The sequence below is a fragment of the Temnothorax nylanderi genome, unplaced genomic scaffold (assembly GCF_030848795.1).
Source record: "Temnothorax nylanderi isolate EJ_2023f unplaced genomic scaffold, tnyl_v1.0 TNYL_tig0056_pilon, whole genome shotgun sequence".
Lineage (NCBI taxonomy): Eukaryota > Metazoa > Arthropoda > Insecta > Hymenoptera > Formicidae > Temnothorax > Temnothorax nylanderi.
The window spans coordinates 955,588-961,597 of NW_027249118.1; the positions used below are offsets into that span (position 1 = coordinate 955,588).

The following is a 6,010-nucleotide window of genomic DNA, read 5'->3' on the forward strand; positions in this document are numbered from 1 at the left end:
AAAAAATTTGCCGAATAGCTATGAGATTTTCTTCATGGTGGCCACTATGGTTTTACGGGGCAAAACGTACAAAAAATTGTGAAATTGCTTAATTTCAGTAAAAATCAAGGAAAAAATTAAAAATAACGTTGGGCGGACGTTAAAAAACTGTTTTCAATTACGCTGACAATACATTGAAGATGAGTAAGTGTCAGCATAAGCTAGAAAGACTTTTTTTTATAAGAAATTAATGTTTTGTGTTTTCGAAATTTGAAAAAATACCATCGGCATTAGCGTTATCCAAAGCGTACCACGAGGAGGTTGCTGGTCGGATTTACGCTTTGTTATGCGCGCGCACGCGCACGCACGCACGCACACAGTCATGAATGAGTTTGGAGTCATAAAATACTGCGAAAGTGACGAGTTGCGGAGTTTCAGCTGAATGACACACATACACACACGCGCGCACACGCACGCATAACAAAGCGTAAATCCGACCTGGCAACCTCCTCCTGGTACGCTTTGGGTAACGCTAATGCCGGCGGTACTTTTTCAAATTTCGAAAACACAAAACATTAATTTCTTATAAAAAAAAGTCTTTCTAGCTTATGCTGACACTTACTCATTCTCAATGTATTGTCAGCGTAATTGAAAACAGTTTTTTAACGTCCACCCAACGTTATTTTTAATTTTTTTCCTTGATTTTTACTGAAATTAAGCAATTTCACAATTTTTTGTACATTTTGCCCCGTAAAACCATAGTGGCCACCATGAAGAAAATCTCTTAGCTATTCGGCACATTTTTTGAAAATGTAGGATACTTAAAAGTACAAAAAAACGTAAAGAATAAATTTTTGTTGTTGTTCTGCACAATTGTTTTTTGGATCTAAATACGAAAGTAAAAAATTGCAAATTTTTACGATATTTTTACTCACTTGTAATGTATCCAAAAATCTTTATGAAAAAATTGGCGATTATACCACTTGATAGAGCAAAGTTTTAGCTTTAAGAATCCATTTTGCGAATTGCGGTACGATGATTTTTAACAGAGTTATAAGCAATCAAAGTCAAAATGCTCATTTCTTATTCAATCCGCGATAGCTCAGTAACAAAAAATCGTAGAAACATTTTGAAAAAAAGATTTTGTAGGGAAAACTTCGAGGTTTCACATTGGAAAGTCAAAAAATTTCGCAGGATTTTTTTGGGCATGTGACAGGCCCACAAAGTGAGAAGAAAATTTTCCATTTTGTTCAGCTCGTGGTTTTCTATATGTAACAATTACCAAACTCACAGAAACTAAAAGAAAATAGTGATCTTCTGAAAGTAGAGATTTCAAGCTTTGAAACCCTTTTTTAAAACTTAAATTTCGTTTATTTTTAATGAAGATACAGCTGCTCAAATTTTGCCTAGTTTTTAAGAAAATTTAAGTGTTCCTTTAATTTTTGTGAGGAGTTTAGAATATATAATTGTACTATACGGTCAATTCTAAAGTAATTTAAAAAGTTTCAGTGTTTCTCGACAGAATATTTACAATCTCACGTCATATATTATTTGACTGGCATAAAGCTAATTTCTCAATAAAAGTAGATGGATGGGCTAGAAAAAATTAGGGTAAAATCGGTGCTTTGTTAAAATAAATTTTAGTAATTAATAACCATTATCGTGCTTTCTATAAAATAAATTGCATAATAAAATTGAAATATTTCTTACCCTTTTTATTCATTATATATCTATATATAGTTTTTTTGCATCGATTTATATAATATTTAATCTTGGATAAATATATGGAAAGGAATAGATGGGTATAAATAACACATCCTAACTAATTAATAATTTTTCCCTATCTACAGATATTTTTTTTTGATAACACCTAACATAACAATAAAAATTTTACTTTTACACACTATTTTACTCTTATCACTTTTGTTCAAGAAAAATATAAAAATAATTTTATAAAGAAATCTAAATAAAAAATTTATATTTTCAAAATTATTACTTTAATTATAAATAGAATTAATTTACGTAACAAAAATTTCGAAAATTTAATTTATCATGTACTTTACTCATTAAAATTCTCGAAATAAAATTCTAATTTAATAACATATTTTGTTATATATTTTATTTAACATTTAAAATTTTATTTAAAAATTATTTACATAGAACGCGACGGTTCGTCAACATAATTGAATAAACGATAATACGAGCTTTTTACGAGCTCGGTGCGTGCAAAGTGTGCGAGTATTTCCTCAAGCACAATCGCAAATACATCAATAAACACCAAGATTAAATATTTGCCATAATTAGTTATAGCCCATCCATTTTAAGGCAACGGATCTACGAGATGTAATAAATTTATACTATAATTTATTGTCATAATTTGACATGTATCGAGATACATTTGCTCTATATTTATTTAATTGTAGATTCGTTACCTCAATCAAATAAAAAAAAATTCTGACTTACCAACCTGATGCGCAACAGGCGGAGTTACTCAGCCACGTAGCTACGATGATACTGTAACATACAAACATAAGATTCAAATTAAAGAAGCGCTCAAAATAATCAACATTTCAAGAAATAATTCTTACACGTACTCTAATTTGTCTTTCAATAAAATATTTAGCAATACAATTATCTTTACCGAAAAAGATCTTTACAAGAATAAAATTTTAGATAATTTCTCGTTCTTTAATTATTTTTAACTTATCAAGATAGAATAATTCAAATGAATGGAAACAAATTATTAATTTTATGTAGCTAAGAGATGATGCTTACCCCAAGGTTGCTCCGCTGATGCCCGATGTCTCTCTCGAACCTCTTCCTCCTCTCAGGACGTCAGGTTTCTCCTCCTCCTCCTCCTCCTCCCTCCTCCTCCTCCTCTCACAGCACAGCAGGTCACTCGCGAGAAACACTCGCGGATAATAAATTAATAAATTACAATCGCGCGCAGACTAATTATCAGTAAAAGTCTTTCACGCGCGATACTGTACGACACTCCCGTTTATAAAGCCCATTCAAATGGACTTTGAAATAGTCCTTTAGTCCGAATACTTATACGACACTCCCGAAGCAAACGCGACGAACCGGATGCGGTTCGTTTGTTCGATTAAATCGGCGGACGAAGGGTACGTTAGCTTCCCCGTCTTTAGATTTTTATCCAAGCAGAACGAGAGTTTTGCTTGGGTAAAATCCTCGTACTGGGTACTGGGCCTTCCCACCTCGCCAAGGTCGTACCCATGGGAAGGAAGTGCAGTTCCGTGAAAATTTGAAAGAATCGCGACGCCGCGGCCGCGGCCGGCCGCACCGATTGCCCCGATTCGTTCCGCGTTCATCACCGCGTTACGTTAACGACGACGAAATGTTCGAAGACGTCGGTAACCTGGCGCGACACTACGGTACCGTACACTACGCGAATCAAGTGAACGGCCAGTAAAGACACGCCAGTTGATTAATCAAAAATACAATTAAAATTAAATATCGCACGCACAGTACGGGATCGAGCACGATAAATCTCGCGAATGTAAGCCTGCATTTAATACCTTGCACAACGAGAAGTCGCGGATCGTTAACTTACGCGGCACGAAATACACGAAAATAAGAAATATTAACGAACGGTCGTTGTATCACGGCGCGGCGGCATGCTATTACTCGAATCACTCGGTACGATTTCACGTTGTCACTCGGCCCTCTTTTCCCCCTTCGAAGAGAATCGGAGATAGATCGCACTACAATTCCGACTTCCGACACAGCGTTCAAAGCACGACACTATTCGAGAGTTCAGATACATGGCGAGACGAACGATTATCGCCCGCGATGCCCGTGAATGCACAATGCACAACGAAACTGCAAATCACTCACATTTGTCGACTGTCGTATCTTCGCCTCGACGCGACGCGCGACGTCTCCGTTTCGAGCGGGCGATTCGCACGGCACATTATTCGTTATTCGTTCCGACAGACACTTGATTACACTTGCAAATTCTTGAGCGCGTCGATGCGGTCGATGTCGATTCTTCCCGCAAAACGAGGAGCAGGAGTGCCAATCGCACGAAGGACTAAGGAGCGCGTTCCGAAACACACAGCACACAGCACCCATCACAGCACGGAGCACGGCGACCGGGCACGCGCGGAGCACGGACACTTATTCACAACTGTTACGAATCGAATGATTTCCGCAGGTACTCCGAGCGTCGAAGAAAACAAGCGGCAAGGCCGCACGCCGACTTTGAAGGTACGCTGCTCGCTGCTCTCAAGTTCAACGGTCGCGCCTAGTACGTATGCCGTGTATCGTGTATGGTATGTCTGGTATGCCGCTGCGTCGCGCCGCGCCGCCGCGCCGGCGGCTCGGAGCGGCGGACCGTGATTGGCCGGAACCGGGGGCTCGACTCGCGTCTTACCCGACTGTGCGGTAACAGCGGCGCGCGCAACGCAGCACGCAGCTGACGCAAGTACTACGTGACACGTTGAACGACGCGACGGTGCGAGAGTGCGAGGAGCGAGACGTTGTCGCTCGTGTAATTTCTTTCTCTTGAACGAAAAGATATCCGATTACGGTGTGTGTGTGTGTGTGTGTGTGTGTGTTGCAAGCTGAAGGTACGCCGAATATTCCGTTCGATCCTTCTTGTGTCGAGTGCAACGAGTGGGATGCCGTCGCTGGGTGAAATGAACGCCGAATGCCGTGCTGGACTGGACGCCGCCGATGCCGGCGCCGGCGCCGTACGTATCAACCCTCCCGGCTGTGATTTGGCGGGTCTCCGTGCAGTACGCCGTGATCGGTGAGTGAATTGTGCATGAGAAATAAATGTTTCGAAGCGCGATACATCCGAATCTTAATAGAATCGTTGTGAGATCCCGCGTATCGTATTGAGATAACCTCAGATATCGCGTCTCCGTTTCGCCTCCGTTTCGATTTCTACTCCGAATAAGTGAATCGCGCGGGAAGACGCGTCAGTGAATAGCTTTGGACCTCTCGTTAAGCGACGGAATTAATAATCAATTAAGTAAGTGATTGAAGAGAACGATCGCGCGTTTGGCGTTCTCACTTTGCTATCACGATCGCGAACGAGAAAGCGAGCTTATAATTGCTTCAAAATGCGTATGAACGTCGAGAGTGCGAGTTAACAAGCTCAAATGTGCGTCCACGAATACAATTCCGTTTTTCGTTAAGGCACGTAATTCGCTCGTTCACGTAACTTGTAAATGTTTCAAATTTATTTACACGTGTGCTTCTTTTACAGAAAATTTACGTTAAATTGTGAAATTTTTATTTTTAAATTTCTTTGCGCATTGTATGATCGCGCATACCATTAAAAAAAAACGTTGAACCGTCACCGCCAAGATACTTAAAAATTATAAAACATTCTCTGTTGCTTGTTCCCCATATATTATTCGTTTTGCTTACAAAATTTTCCATAAACGGAGCCTATTGCTTCGTATTTCGTGCTCTTATCTTGCAGATTTATTAGCAAGAAAAAGAAAGAACATTGTCAATTCGATTGCGACGCTAATGGAATTATTGCTACGAAATTTTTGACAGCTAATACACTCTACAGTACGTTACAAACTCGTAGCTGATAGATAGAATTTAACATTAACTATAGACACTTCAAAGCGCGTGCCATTTATTCTCAACTATTATATATTTTTAATAACATGTATCAAATTTAATCTTTACATTTATTTGACATCACTCATCAAGATAACTTGAATAAAATCAATCAACCTGTCGTTTATGAGTTGTTAAAACATGATTCTCGCGCTGACAGTTATCTCTCGCAGTACGAATTGAGCCAAACGAGAGAACCAATCGCGAAAAAGCGGCAACAATTTAATCTCTTAGCGGGGAGCATAAACTTTTGCATAACGCATAATGCATAAGCATAAGAAAATGGATTGGTCAATTTTCTTATGCTTATGCATTATGCGTTATGCAAAAGTCTGTGTTTCGGCCTTCATATGCCTTCTTTAAAAGTAGATAATATTTGAAGTTATATAAAAGAGAGAAATAACTCTCTCTCTCTCTCCGTAAATAA

General features: G+C 39.0%; 1 long non-coding RNA gene across 1 annotated transcript in view; it reads left to right on the forward strand.

Moving 5' to 3' along the window:
• The first annotated feature begins 4,466 nt into the window (after positions 1-4,466).
• LOC139773065 (uncharacterized) overlaps positions 4,467-6,010 on the forward strand; it is a 111,405-nt gene continuing 109,861 nt past the window's right edge. Inside the window, exon 1 of the long non-coding RNA XR_011718253.1 lies at positions 4,467-4,753. This is a non-coding gene — a long non-coding RNA (uncharacterized lncRNA). The remainder of the gene's footprint in view (positions 4,754-6,010) is intronic.